Genomic DNA, 16812 nt, shown 5'->3' on the forward strand with positions numbered 1-16812 from the left:
TAAGCCCAGAACTGCTGTACGGAGGAATACAATGTGTTAGAGCTTTTTTCCTGTGCCGATTCTGACTTATCCTGAATCAAAGTATTATCCTGTCGTTATCACAGAGACTTAACATTGGTAATGTCTACCTCTTGATAATATTGATTTTCTTCTGTTATTAAGTAATACAAAGGGAAGAGAATTTAGATGTTAAGGGGCAAGAAAACCCAGAGATAAATAAAATTTAACTTTTGACAGTTATAATACAGTTAACTTACATGATGCTTTAGGGATTACACTTTAAATGTACTTAGAAAAATTCATCACCAGCATTTTCAACTATCATTAAATAGTCAGCTAAAGTACAGTTGTGAACGATTGCATTTTGTTGAGTTTTTTATATTGTTCACAAGTGTTTTAGACAGTGACAAGAATTTCTTTTAAAATAAATTTAATTGTTCAATGACCAAAGCGTACATATTGATCAAAGAAAATTAGAAAAGAAATAGACAGCGTATGTAATTAAATAACCTACACTGATCACAATTATTAACACTTTATACATATATTTGCCCTATTCGTTCTATGCATGCGAGTACGTGATCAATTATGTAACATGAAGGATTCATTTTGCACGTAAACTCACTATTGTTTCCCTTAAAAGTAAATGCAGTGAACACATTTTCATATAACTTTGTTTAAGTAGAAGAATATCTGGACAAAACCCACAAATTTAAATTTTTCTTGTTATTTAATTCAGAAGAGATTTCCAAAAATGGTGTATTTCTAAATTTCACTTTTACAGCATAATATGAGTACATCTTTTTCCTGAAAAAAATGGCTAGATATTAATTGTATTTTTATTTTTTAATTTACAATATATTTATGGATGGATATCTCATATGTTACACTAATTTTGGACAGTAATAAGATCGAGTCCCCTTGTTATTAATACTGTGCATTTTGCCCTCTGTGGTTCGGCATGTTGAACACTGCAGTGGTTAAAGTAAACATTTTTGGAGCCAGATTAGCTGTTTCAAATCCCAATTCTATCTGTAACTTGTTTTGTGATATTGGCAAATTTCATAATCCTTTAGTGCTTCAGTTTGTAGAAGAATGAGTAGGAAGTTACTGCAATAATCCAGGAAAATTAGAATATTTGTATCAGAGTCAAGAAGTTTATTAGAAGTATTAAATGAGTGAATGCATGTAAAACAATCGAGAAAGTGCCTTAGAGAATATGGGTACTTACATTGTTTCAATACTTTAAAATTTCTATATATAAATCTTTGATTCATCTGGAATTAATTTATTATATGATATGAGATGAGTTTTATATTTTTTCTCCCAAAACAATTCTTCAAGACAACTTTTTAAACAACCAATTGTTTCACCGTGGTTTATAGCATGTATTGTTGATAGACTAACTTCTCTTTACATATTCTGGACTATATGTTCTACCTAATCCATTGTTCAGTATTCATCACAGTGTTCCCTGGGCAGCATTTAACAACTGACTGCAAACTTGAAAAAACCCTTCTGCACATCTGTGGGACCATATTCTCTGGATCAGTCCCACCTCAAGTCAATTCTTTTTTTACCCTCTAAACCTTGAATTCCATGAGTATCCCAAAACTGGGTCTTGGATTTTCCTTCGACCATAGATGTGTTCCCATTTTTTATTGTTTATTCACATGACATTATACATCATGTTGATGCTGACAAATCCCAAAATTATTTCTGTGGCCTGGACCTGTCCTGTGAGTTGCAATGTGCTATAGCTGCCTGATTGACAACAGGGTCTTGTAGGCATATCAGAGTCACCAGGTCCAAAACAGATACTTTGTCCCTATCTGTACTATAACCAACTTGTTCCTTTCCTTCCCTCCACTTCTCGGTAGCATGATGAGCATACCACAATGTCACTGTTTTTCCAGTTTTGAAATCTGGGAGTCATTCGTCATCTCTCCTTTTTCCCTCTGTCCACACATGTATACCATTAGTTCATTCTAAATCAAAAGCAGTGTGATTACAGTGGGAAGCAAATACTTTGAGTCAAGCAAAACTGATATAATTTCTGGCTCTTTTGTTTACTGACTATATCATACTCTGTAAATGACTTAATCTTTCTGTCTCTAAGTCTTTTTATCTGTAAATATATTGCTTAACTTGCGATTTGACTGCAGGATTACACTGAAACTCCCATTGTCATGTTTATGGCTCCCTTCAGTCATTATTATTTTACCCATCAAGTACCTAACCATTTGGTTTTCTCTTGAAAAAAATTTTTGAATTTCGCTAAAGTGTTAAAAGAATGATTGAGATAATACATGGTATAACTACAGAGAGGTGTGAATATGCCTGGGAGTTAAGAAAATATCATTTCTTAAAGAAATTGTCACATTATATTAAGGTGTCAAATTAAAGGTAATACGCATGTTGCTTTATTTAATATGCTGATGAAAATACTAAAATTGTATTTTAAAGCATATACTAAAATACTAAAGTTGTATTTTAAAGCAAAAAAATACTTCCTTTTATTTCCTATTTAAACATTTTAACAAAAATTCATGATCATTGTTAATTATTACGGTTTTAAAATATCATCTGTTGTTAATATTTGTGTCCTTATTTTTCAAAAATAAGGATTTATGCTTCTGCCTTGTCTCCTTGAACACTCTTGATGTTGCTTTTCCTACGATTAGTCTCAGAATTCAGAATATTGAAACTGTTAATATGTCTTCTATTCATAAAATACCTGAGGTTCCCAGAAGGAACACCAGGTTAAAAAAAAAAAAAAAGAATTTTGTTCCTTTATCCTTTATCCAATCTGGATAATAGAAATAACTCTGTATTTCTTAGTATGTTCTGAGTGGCAATTAACTCAAATCTATTGTGAGCTATCTTTCATTTATTCAACTTATGAATCAAAGAACAGCTCATATTTCAAGTTTAATTATGTATAAAAAGATACATTAACATAAAGGCTTTTCAGTCAATATATGGTTTCCATTTAAAAGAAGCATGCTCATGTTCAAGAACAATAACTGGTGCAATAACTATCTACAATATGCTTTTTTTTTTTCCCTCTAGGCTTTAATTCCTTCTCTAGCAGAGATAAGCAAAGTGCATGGCATCAATAGACACGGACTTTGTCAATATCCTCCCTGTTCTTAATAGGTTCTTACTCTCAAGGACATTATTAGCTATATTCCCACAAACTGTATATCATAACTCAAGAGACGATTTCCCTCTTTTCTATCTACTGATGTGAGTTAACATAAAACTTTAGTCAGAATTGTTCGGTTTTATTGGCACAGTGAGGACAAATTAACCGTTGCCATGAATCAATGGTTTGGGAGACATTTTGCCAAAATTGTTGAGTGTATCTTTATTTGCTTGTCTCAATCATCATGGTTCCAAATCTTGGCAACACTATAAAGCATCCTTTGCAAAAATTCAAATGTATTCCCTACAGCTTGAGCTGGAAGTAGATTTTGATTATGTCTTGATCATTTTTTTCTACTGGCTATGAAGAAAACCATTCTCTCCAGCCTGGTGAACACAGACCTATCCCCCCAGTAAAGAAGAAATCATTTTACTGAAATTTTTATTAAAGAACTTGGTAGTCTGTCACTTAATCAGATTGCACTGTCCACATCCACATCAACCTTCATGGAAGGTAGAAAGAACAGATGGAAGTCTGAAACTAAATGAGTCAATGTTCACAGAGACCTTAAAACCTGCAGAGTCTAAGGTACTTCCTCCTTCCATGGTTCAACTGTAGTTTGTGAGTTAATAACAGGCCAAACCATGTGTCTAGAGATATTACTTCTGATTCTAAAATCTACATTTGTTTCCATAAATGTTGTCAGGGGCTAATGAAATCCATTCTTATCACCAACATGTACTGAAACCTTAGTATTCTCTTGAGCCCTGCCTGCAGAATTGTGTCTCAAACCTAGATATCAGATTTGTTGAAGAGATACCATAGAATTACATAAGGATAAAAGTCACTGACAAGCAGTTCTGCCAACCAGCAAAGTGTAAATCTTCAAAAGACTGATCCCTTGATTTCTATATGTCAGATGAGGAGCACAGGTCTTCTTTGAATCGTGGGAAGGCTACCCAGAATCTCAAACTGAAGATGCTTAGGATTCTTCCAAAAGCAAAAGGTCTTGGACAGGAGTTGGCTTCCACTAACGACATCCAGACCAGGGAAATCATTATGTGATAAATAAACATCTACCAATCATTCTTCATAGAAAAAGAACCACAGTTTGTCATACTCAATCTGTATGTTTTGATTCGTTTTTTTGCACAACAACCTTTTTTTCATCCCTGCTTCTTCTTTAATGTTACATTTAATTATGTTACCCGTAAAACTATGATTCTTAATACTTCTTTTGTCATCTTTAGTCACTCCCTGCAGGAGTTCAATAACTGGTTGCAACTTGTTTATGATTTGGCTAGAACATACATGTGAACCATGGTTGAGTTTGCACACATTCTCCTTGAGGTGCCAGCCAGCTCCTTTTAACACTGGTCCCTTGTCATGAAACATTTGGGTTTATCAATATTTGAACTCAACTACTTATTGACATTTTATCTAGATAGCAGAGCATTAGATAACTAAAAATCTAAAATCCCAACTAAGCTCATCCAGGAAGGGAAGCCTATGCTTCTAAGGGACACAACACTCACAGATCATTTATAGAAGGCAGCTTCTATAACTACACTTTCAGAAAGAGAAGTCTTAGAAAGGCAATAGAATAAAATCGTATGTATTTAATACTTTCTCATATTTACAGACTTCAAACAAATCAGATCTACCCCGCCCTCTGTGTGATGAGTTTTCCATTTTATATCCACCATCTGATTAACACTAGAATGGCACTGAAAGCAAACAATAAAATTTATCAACCCTAATGACTTCTATGGATTTGCAGTACCAGAATCTAGTGACTATTACAACAAACTTGAAAGAAATGAACCATATTAGTGTGATAGGCAAAATAATGCACTCTCAAAAATGTCTAGATTCTAATCCCTCGAAGTGATGAAAATGTTGCCTTACATGGCAGGAGAGACTTTGCAGATGTGATTAAAGGTAAGGACTTTTAAACAGAATTATCCTATAGTTTTGGTTGGCCAATGTAGTCATAAGGCTTTTTTCAAGTAGAAAAGGGAGACAGAAAAAGATGTAATGTGTAAAGGACTTAATACGCTCTCTACTGTTGAGCCCTAACTTGTATATAAAGTGTTGGTATTTTGCTATGGAGTCTTTGGGAAGTAATAAGATTTAGATGACATCATGAAGATGGTGCCCCCATGTTGGGATTGGTGCCCTTTGAAGTAGAGGCAAACACACAAGAGAAATTTCTTATCTTCAATGAGCAAACACTGATGAAAAGCCCTGGGCACACATCGTGAGGTGTCTGTCTGTAAGAGGTTGGAAATCTAGGAAGTGGGCTCTCTCTAGGAAATGAATATGCTTGATCTTTGACTTTCTAGTCTCTAGAACTGTGAGAAATGAACATCTGTTCTTTAAGCCATCCTACTTTTTGCATTTTGTTGTATCAACCCAACCTAACCAACACAGGGTCCATGAGCTGAAGAATGTAGTTGGGCTCTAGGTATTGAGAAAGCAAGAACATGGATCCTCCCGCAGTATTAAAGGAGGAATGCAGTCTTGCTAATATCTTGATTTTAGCCCAGTAAGACTTGTGTTGAACTTCTAATATGAAGAACTATTGGATAATGAATTTATGTTGTTAAGCTACTAAGTGTGTGGTAATTTTTGCATCAACCATTAGAAACTAATAAATTTGGTAAGTGAATACATGTGTTCATGATGGTCAATTAATATCACTCAGATTCCATTTGGGCACATTATTTCTATTCCTTCATAAAAACAAAGCAAAACAAACAAAACAACAAAGACAATTTTATTAACTAACTTGGTTTTGAAAAAGGAGAAAAAGTTGAGCTTTTAATCAAATTTGAAATGCTTGAAATCTTAACTACTTAACAGGAATTCTATAAAATTTTCCTCTCTCATCCAGTCTCTTCATATCACACTTTACACAAGGCATGAAAATTAAAAAAAATCTACATGCTATGGTTCACAGATTACAGATGAGCCATAAAATGTCAGTGAGCCCAAGGAACTCCTCAACTGAGAAGTTAATGACAATGGACAGCTGATGGTATAAAGCATTATAAATCATGTAATTAGATACTGTTGGCACATATTCTTGTGGTAACCAACCACCAAGTACGTCTTCAATTATCTTTACCTCTTAGTATTAATGCTCTTGTATAGTCTTTTCCCACATTGATCTAGAAGTGCTCTAAGTGACTAACTAGGTATGGCAGAGGTGACAGTGTGTGACAGTGGGCAACTTCTGAGGTAGGCCTTAAAAAGCATGGTGGCTTCCATTTTGGCTTCTTGGATTATGCACTCTAGATGCAGCTAGCCATCATGTTAGGATGACTTTGAAGTAGCCTTAGAAAAGATGAATATAGAGATAAAATGAGGCTGTCCATCACCAGCCAACACCAGTTTACAAGCCATGCAAATGAGCCATCTGGGAAGTGAATGTCCCAGCCATAGCCAAACCTTCAGATGACTATAGTTTCAACCAACAAATAAAGAGTAGCCTCTCGTAAGATCCTTTGCCAGAGCAACCTGTCTTTATCACCTACTCACGAAATTAATAGATGTCTACTACAGTGCCCATTTCCAGCTCTCCGCATTCATCAAATTGTAGTAGAATTTGTTCTTTTGACTTAATATGTGTTCTCTTGTCTTCCTTAGAAGTGGACTACACATATAGATTATAATTCTTCCTTTAGTATTTTTCTCTAATATTATTCAAATATGTGATTTCAAATGTTGTTCAGATGCTGTCCCACCAAGTGATATTACAGATGATCAACCACACAAAAGGATAGAAAAAAAAGACACTATACAGTGGTCAAAATAACTCCCCAAAACACCTTATCTATAATTACATCTCTTCAAACAACATTGTACGTCTGGATTGATCATGTTCCCAAATAATAATGGTCTCTCCTCCATTTCAGGCTGAGGGACAATGAGCTGGGATAAAAGCAATAAAACAACCTAAGTCAATATAACGTGGGTTTGTTTGTTTGTCTGTTTTATCTCCACAGTGTAAGCCTTTGCCCCAGAAAAAAAAGAGTATCAAATGCTAAATAAATTTATTGTTTGCCCTAGGAAATCACTCAAGAACAATTGAGCTGAGACAACATGCTCGTTCACCTAGGCAGATATCTTACCTATGCAACAATGGTTTCTTATCAAAACTTGCTTCAAGACCTTCACCTTGCTGTGGCTATCAACGTTGCATTATTGCATTCTGACCAATTTTTATGTTGCTCCCCTTGGAAGACTCATTTAACTCACTTGAGCCCATACTCTGTAACAGGGAAAAATCCTTCTCTGAGTCCTCACTATTGAGACATGACTAAGAGTCTGTCAAAGTGTCATACTTCCTTGCCTGAGAGAGTTTTAATAAGTTTAGTTTTACTTCAAACACAAGTTGTCATGTGCTATTTTTGGGAATTATATTGGTTAAAATACAAAATGTTAGCTAAGGTACTATTTCGTGAACTTGTGATTGTGCCATATATGGTGGACAGTGTTCATTACTGTAAAATATACCTATTATGCAATCAACAGGCATTTGTTGAGTACATACTAAACTCTAAGTGATATGAATACAGAATATTGATCAAAAACATACCCTCAATGAATATACATACCTTTATACATAATATGCTGAGTAGAGAGCCCCTGACATAGTCAGTGTCATGGCAACAGGCAAGTTTAGGTGAGCATTTCCCATAACAAAAAAAGTTATGTTCATTTGTGCACTGTGTATTTGTGTTTGTGTTTGTGTTTGTGTCTGTTTGGTGAGATAGCTAGCAATATAATTTGATGTCTTAAACACACAATTGGGAAAGGCATCTCAGTAATAAATAAATAGAGATTCTGGTTTAGTTACTAGTGTTTTTTTTTGGTTATCTGAGCTTTTTACTAGGTTTGATATCTTATCCCATTTTTACATTCACATCTACAGACACACACACACACACACACACTCACACACTTAATATGGTGATATTCTGCTCATGGTAATGGAAGGAATAAAATATTATTTCTACTATCATCAAAACTAGTCATTTTGAGAGATGCCTCATCTGAAAATTAACAATTTATAGTTCCTTTATAGATTAATATGAAAATTTGATGTTTCCTTTCCAGAAATTCAAATTCATATTTCAATAAACAGGCATCTCTCTCTGCAAAACCTGGAAATGTAGTTCTTTTGAAAAATAATCTGTGCTGGAAAATTGCATGTCATTTTGGGAAAAGACCAATCAGAAACAGTAATTACACAGAAAATCAAGCCACAGAAACATCCGTTTCCCTTACAGTTAAGAGTCCTTACTCTCCGAAATGTACACAGGAAAACCAAATGGGGGATGAATGTTCCTGACACTTCAGAGAAAAAGTCACTTGAACAACAGCTCAGCTGACATAATCAAACATATGCAAACCTGGAAAGGAACAAGACGACTGTTTTTCATATTAGTTCAGCTGTCAAGAAAGTGTAAAATAAAACTATCATTCTTTACTGCATGATGATTTTTTTTTCAAATCATTATTTGTTCATTTTGCAACTTCAACAGCTAACTTGCAGGCTATGTTCCATGACATTGAAGGACTACGCAATCACATTCATGATAGTGTAAAGGGAGATGACAAGAGAGTATGGTGGCATTTGGATTAATTTCTATTATTAGATGCAATTTGTGACCAAATAATTCAAGGTGTATTTTTTCACAGCATTTTAATCAAGATGAACATTTACTAATGAGTCATTTTAGGGGACTTTTAATTTTAAAAATCAGGGCCATCTTTTCTAAGGGTTAGACTGCTTATAACTTTAGGGGTTTTTTTTTTTTTGTTTTTGTTTTTGTTTTTGTTTTTGTTTTTGCAATTTATAGTTAATGCCTAAGACCTTAATGATTTCTATTTCCTTTCAATGTCTAACTTCCTTTACAGCAAAATTCCATATTTGGCATATGTAACTACAGTACATTTGTTATTTGCAACCAAAAAGCACTCAGTGGTAAACATTGCCTGCTGTATAAGAATAAGTTAAATTCCGGGGCACCTGGGTGGCTCAGTCAGTTGAACTTCTGACTTTGGCTCAGGTCACGATCTCATGGTCTGTGAGTTTGAGCCCCGCGTCGGATTCTGTGCCAACAGCTCAGAGCCTGGAGCCTGCTTCAGATTCTGTGTCTCCCTCTCTCTCTGACCCTCCCCTGTTCATGCTCTGTCTCTTCTGTCTCAAAAATAAACATTAAAAAATTTTTAAAAAAAAGAATAAGTTAAATTCTTATTCTCTGTGTTCTATAGAATTCCTATTTTCTTCCATAGTGTCAGATGAACTTAAAGTGTAAAAAGATGAAGGAATCAGCCTATAGGAGTGTAGATCTAAACTAAGTTGAACCCGTGAGTGTCTGATGATGGATGGTGGAAGAAGTTGTTATAGCAATTTGTCTCAGGACTCTAACCTAGTATTGGATATTTTTAACTGAGGCCCCGTGCATCTGAAATTTCAAGCAGGTAGAACATTTTGAGTGGAGATCTCTTCCAGGAATTGCCCCTCACAGGGAATACATGACAAGATTAAGGAAAGCTCCTACAGAGTTCTCATAGGTGACCCAAGCAAATGTGTTCTAGGCAGATGCTGATCTCAGGAGATCTGCACTCATCCATCCAACAGTTCTCAGGATCAAACTGAGAGACAAAATTATTGGACTTATGCTTATTCTTTTTCCTAGGAACTTCCTTTTTATAGGCTCATAAAAATATGATGACATACTACAAAAGGAAAGTCAGCAATATTCTACGTACTAAGGCAGGTTTTTGTCAAGAATAAAATAGGATCGAATGATCGAAGAATTCCTAAAAAGCATTCCTCATTTGTGGGGTCAAAACACATACAACATTTGAAGATCCAACAAAAAGAAATTCCATTTTAGGTCTAACACGAAACTTATTTTCACTATGATCAAGGAGGCTTTCAAATGGATGATTCAAAAGGCTTAAGAGAAACTCCGTTTCTGGGTTAAAAAACTTGAGTCCTAATGGGAAGAGGGTCTTGACTAGTTCCTGTAAAGCCCCCAGGGATGTTTCTTAGTGACTCCCCAAAAGACCAACTAAAGCATGTTGAGTAAGTAAAGCTAAATGAAATAGAAGTACAACTACAGAGGAAAACACTACCTTGACAGGGTGGTGTTTTAGAAGAGTGGATGATGAGGTGATATTTATAGGCCATAGGAGTGTGGGTTCAAGTGGATACGCAGGCCTTTCAAGGCCAGTAACTGATTAGAATAGGTAAAATCCATGACATAAGTACTGAGGATTGAGGGACACTTTTAGATGAGGGCCTTGAAGTGAGTCTTCATAAGTAAACCGCTATTTAATAAACAGCTATCTGCCCAGGTGAGAAATCTATTGTCTGAAAAGAGAATTGTTTGCTCACACAAATTGGTTTGCAGAAATTTCCTGAAGCAAACAATAAAGTTATTTATTGGTTTACCATCCTAGCTTCCTGAAAAAATAATATGAAATAAATTTTTAAATCATGTTGACATAGACAGTTTCAGGTTTTATTTCTAATAGTTAAGCTATGTAAATACAGGTAGTCTAAAGTTTCTATGTACTGTTGATTAACACTATCCAGCAAAGATATTACTTTTATTTACTATGAGCTTCAGCTGAAAATCTAAAAAAAAAAACAACTTAATTTCTTCTCTTTAATGAGATTATTGTATTATTGTAGCTGTGATAATCAGCGGGCTGTGTGTATGTGAGGAGTGTGCTTACTCTGTCAACATATTCCAAAACATCTTCTCTAAAATTTCAATTTTGAGTGAATAGGAGAACTGTTAAATTGTTTAAGTCTTTTATTACTTAAATCCTATATTACTTCAATTGATTGCTCTGTATTTTTATGGCAAAGTTTTTGATATGTTGCCATGAATTTAAATGAAAAATCTGTTCAGCATGAAAACAGGAGTATTTATTTTCCAAAAGGATTCTCCACCATATGTCATTTACAGAACAGAGTCAATTCTTCAGGGCGTAGACGTGTACATTTCCTTCTGTTGGTGTGGAAGTAAGCAAAATGCCGACGATTATACATTCTTCACAGGATTCTCTGCAGCTTCAGGTAAAACTGTTAAGATGCAGAAAAATAAAAATAAGCTGCTAGAGATTCATAATTACAAGTCGGGAAATAAAAATAGAATCATTGCTTGAATTTCATATTTCTCTCTAGGGAATTAAAAGCAGTATATAAACATTGTTTACAAATGTTGATATGGTCCTATGCTGATTCCATATGTGAGCAATTGACCTTCTGTCGAAGTCACTGTTGCATTTGTTTTTCAGACTGGAAAGTACTTGTCTGCCAGAAATTTTGATTTCTTCATCTGAAATGAGGGGATAATATATCTGAAAGCATATATATTTTCTAGCATGAAAAAATTGCTTTTGTATTCTAATATATGACTGAAAAAACCTCATATTTAAAAGAATCTAGGGAACAAGGTGCCATATCCAAGATAAATTGTACGATAAGTACATATTCCATGAATTTATACCAAATAAATATTTCACAAATAATAATAAAGGAACTATTTTACAGCCTCATTCCCACAACTAATAGCAATGGTGCACACACACTCATATGTGACTATATATACATATATATGTATATATAGTATATATATGTATATGTATATATAGTCACATATTATATATAAGGAGGGATGGTTCCATGCATATCATTAACACTGTCTTCATCGTCATTAGTACCACCATAGAGCTGTTACTTCTTTTTTATATATGATCATGTGTGTATGTGCATGTGTATTCCAGGTACAATCGAGAATTTCTGCATCATTTCAAATATGCCACTCTCTTATTACCAAATCAGTAAAAGGTAGTTTATGAATTATAAAATGATACATATAGACATCTTCTACTTGTTCAATATTCATTAAAGCTCAAAATATATTTGGATTTCCATTCAAAACTCTTCCTTATCTCTTTGTCTATCTTCTTTAATTTTCACTGTTGGTCAATTTTAAATAGCTACCTTTTGTCAAACAAATTCCAACATTAGGCTGCCCAACCTTGGACTCAGAGTAGTCATACATAATACTGTATTAAGGCCTTGTCCTCCCTAAAGTCTTGACCATAAAAAAAAATGTAAGAAAGAAAAATACTGCAAATGTCAAATAAAGGCCCATTCTATAGTGTAATTGGTAAAGCCCTGAACTGACTGTCATACTCCATTATAAGGTAATCAAGCAACTGAAGAGATTGGGAAGTATTATAAAAACTTTATTGCAATTAATCACCGTGGTCATTAGTCTATAGGGAAGGTACTGTGTAATCATACCCCTCTTTTTGCTTTCTCTTGAATGCCATATTTAAATATAAACTGATGGAATTCATGAGATATAAAGTGACATAAAAACAATGTTCTTCCGGCTTTCCAGTGGATCTTATTTCATCTAGGAGGTAAATTTCCTCCATATGTATGTGATAATTATAGTTTCATAATTTGGATTTATTGAAGCTTGTTTCTAAGGAGCTTTGGGGCTGATAGCAGGGTCTCCTTTTCCTCTTGTATTTTCATTTGACCAGCTTTATTGTCTGTGACTTCCCCACATTAATAACATAATTACTGTGACCAGTGCTTTGATTGTTCAATATGAATGTGGAAAGAGATGAGTCATATTATTAGATAAAACACTGCAGACAACATATTATTAAATAAAGATGTATCGATCAGCCAGGAAAAAAGTAGTAATACTCCTGGAGGGTCATTTCCAATAGTTGATATAATTATCATTGCAATGGCCATATAAATGAGCAAAAAGCTAAAATAAAAGAAGAAAAAAACAGAAGAGCTTAATAGTAACTTCTTGCTTTGATTTCACTTGAATTTTGTTTATTTAATACTATATACAAGTATCATTTTTGTTAAATGGCATTGATAGGACACTCATGATGAAGTAGCAAATTTAGAAGAAATATTTGAAGACCACACTTACAACATCATTAACTAAACTTAACTCAAATGCCCAAGTGTAGACTTGACCAGTAATATACCTATGAAGGAAGCTGGAAAACAATCGGAATGACACATATTTATATTTGAACAGAGGCAGAGAAATACCATGTTCTTGGAAAAGACTCAAAATAATAAATGTGTCATTTCTCCTTAAATAAACTATATCTTTCATGGTATTACAAAACAGTATTTTTGGTGTTTACTTTCCCGGAGTTAGATAAGTTGACTGAAATTGACCCAGAGGGGTAAAGAAGCAGAAATATGAAGTCAAGGTATCTGTAGGACAATGCTCTCCCTAAAGGCTCCAAGGGAGGATCCTTCCATCTTTGTTTTTTTTTTTTCTTCCCTCTTAGCTTCTGATGTTGGCAGTAATCCGTGATGCTCCTTGTAAATTCATCCCTCTAATCTCTACTCTCTTCACACAAGCGTCCCTTCGTATGTCTGAGCTTTCACATTGGCCTCCTCCTCTGCATGTCTATATTTCTTCTTTTCTTATAAAGACACCAGCCATATTGTATTAGGTCTCGTCTTAACCAGGTTACATCTATGAAGATCCTATTTCCAAATAAGGTCACAGTCCTGGAAACTGAGGGTTGGAATTTCAGTGTATTTTGGGGTGACACAGTTCAAACCACAGCACCATCCTAATGTTTCACTCACTAATGAATTAATATGTATTGACATATAAACATTTTTACATTTACATGGTGACTTTCTAAATTATACTGTGTTGTGGTCCACCAAGAGGACCAAATGGAATCACCTACCTTAATCAACTCTACTATGTTGCCTAAGCAGTGAACGCCATTGACGCTCAAATACAAGAATACCTTTCATTTTGCCTGTAGAAGAAAAGTAATAGAATCCACCTTTGTTACTTTCCTGTCTCTCTCTTTTTATCCTGACTTCTCTTTTTGTTGTTCTTGCTATGTCTGGTTATTGGTGTAGGAGCAGAAAATGTTTCCTTTATTCTCTTCTAGGTTCTTTGGCTGGTCTAATAATTAAATTGACATAAAACAGATTAACACGATAAAAACAAATTTAATTTTGTACTTATAGGAGCCCCACCAAAAATATGAGCCTCAAGGGAATAACCAAGCAGGCAGATTTTTTTTACCTTTTAGACAGAAAAACAAAAAAAAAAATTGTGAAGAACTGATAAAACAAAGAAGTTGGGGTATGGGGTGGTAAATTACTGAGGTATTAACAAGTTTTGTTGGCATAGCCTCTTTGGCCTTAAATTTCCTATTTTTCGTAGTAAGGATGTTTTCTACCTTCCTGGTACAGGGAAGGTGCCTTTCATATGGGAGGTCTATTTCCTACTTTTACCAAGACAAAGAATGGTCAGAGTGTCCTTCTTGCACTGGCTGTTTTGTAAGTAACTTTAATTCAAAATAATCATTATGCTAAAATGGCATATTATGGGGTAACATATTCTGCCCTCCTTTATAGTCAGTTTTGGTTCTAATTCTGATTAGTGCATGGCCACTGAACTACTCTCCACTGTTATAGCAATGGTTAATTCCTTCAGGACAATGTTGAATAGAAATAGGGAAGGGGAACAGCTTTGCCTTATTTTTAATCTCAGGTTAAAAAAAAAAAATCTCAGGTGAAGAGTTTTTAACATATCATAATTTATGATGCTAATGGAAATGTTTACAGATGACTTTTGACAGGTTGAGGAAGCTATTTACTATTCCTAGCTTACTGAGAATTCTTAAAAATTAATGCTGAATTTTGACATTTTTTTTTTTTTTGCTTCTATGTCCATGATTACATGTTTGTCCTTTCACATTGTTATTTTGGTGAATGAGACTGATTTTTTTTCAAATGGTGATTTCACTTTCCATTTAAGATAATATTTTACTATGGGACGCCTGGGTGGCTCAGTCGGTTAGGTGGCTGACTTCAGCTCAGATCATGATCTCATGGTTCATGGGTTCGAGCCCCACGTCAGGCTCTGTGCTGACAGCTCAGAGCCTGGAGCCTGCTTCGGAATCTGTGACTCCCCCTATCTCTCTGTCCCTTTCCCAGCTCATGCTTTGTCTCTGTCTCTCAAAAATTAAATAAACGTTCAAAAAAATTAAAAACAAAAGATAAAGTTTTATTACTTCTAATGCTTTTCACAGAGGTAGAAGCTGGAACTGATTAGTGAGTATTTTAAGAGATTTTGCACATTAAGTTTTTAAAAAGAAAAATACATTAATATAATTTTAAAACTATGTTAAAATTCCAATTTTGAGTTGATAGAGCAGCAAATGAAGTCTACAGTATGGAATACAAACTTTAGAAACTTTTCAATATAGAAAAAAATGAAAAGAACTAGAAAGAGAACAGGAGAAATAGATATACATTATGAGAGGGATGGAATAAAACACGAGTATGCACATCAAAAACAAAAATCTAAGATATTTAAATACTATTCATATACAAGCAGAGACAATATAAAAGAAAATTTCATGAGCTGTTTTTTTTTAACATAGCTGAATTTGTATATCAGAATGTGAACTAGATTTCTGACTACATTAATAAAAATAGACCCTTTTCTAAAAATATCTTATAACATTTAAAATACAATGATAACAAAAATATATCTACAATAATGATGCAGGATTAATATTTTGATTTCTGTAGTATAATATGTCTGGATAGCCATAAACTTTTTTTTTTTAATCTAACATCTAGAGGTTGGAAGAACTCTGTTGGGATTCGAAAGATATTTTCATACAAAATTTTATGCTCTGTATTTGTAAAAATGGAAAGTTTTTAAAAGTATTATATCTCCATTTAAAAAAAAATAAATGGTAAAAAAGGAACATGTGAATAACATTAACCAAAATAAGGTACTAAAAAATAAGATTAAAAAAATGATTGAAAGTACTATTTATGACTACATAAATTTAAGTAAAACTATGGTTACTGTATTGAATAGAATTAAAAATATTTTTGCAAAGATATATGATTAAAGTATTATAGTATTATGGGACTTATCACAGATTAAAAAATAAATAAGAGAATAATTTATTTCTTAATACTTAACCTTAGTGCATTTAGTGCTTGTATTTGTTTACATTATAAATGAGAATTATTTATTTGAAATATTGAAAGAAATGAAATATATGAAGCTCCATTTAAAAATAAAAACAGCAGCTAGTATAATTCCAAGTATTAAAAGTGTTGTTTGTAAGCTCATAAAAGCTTTATGTAAAAGGTAAAAGCTCTATGTCATTTCTCACAATAAATACAAACCATATAATTTTCCTAAAAGAGATGTAAATCAAAATTTAACAAGGGAGAAGTCATTCTTAAACTATATGATTCACATTGCTTAAAAAAATATATGTTTGAAAATATATTGAGACATATTGTGAAAAAAGAAAGTGAAAAGAAAGTGGACCTGATATCAATGTGCAAAGAAGAATTCATAACATTGCATTAAACATGGATCAATGTATTGATAAAAGCCTGAGAAGGCACTGTGATGCACTGTTATTGACTCTATAGACATATTAATGCTAGAATGTCAAATATATAAATTAGGCAACTTATAGTAAAAACAAAAAAAAAGGAACTGGCAGACTTGAAATGAAATGTAAGTCTTTCCACATTAAAGGTGCTTTCTGGGGCACCTGGGTGGTTCAGT

The sequence above is a fragment of the Prionailurus viverrinus genome, chromosome A1 (assembly GCF_022837055.1).
Source record: "Prionailurus viverrinus isolate Anna chromosome A1, UM_Priviv_1.0, whole genome shotgun sequence".
NCBI lineage: Eukaryota > Metazoa > Chordata > Mammalia > Carnivora > Felidae > Prionailurus > Prionailurus viverrinus.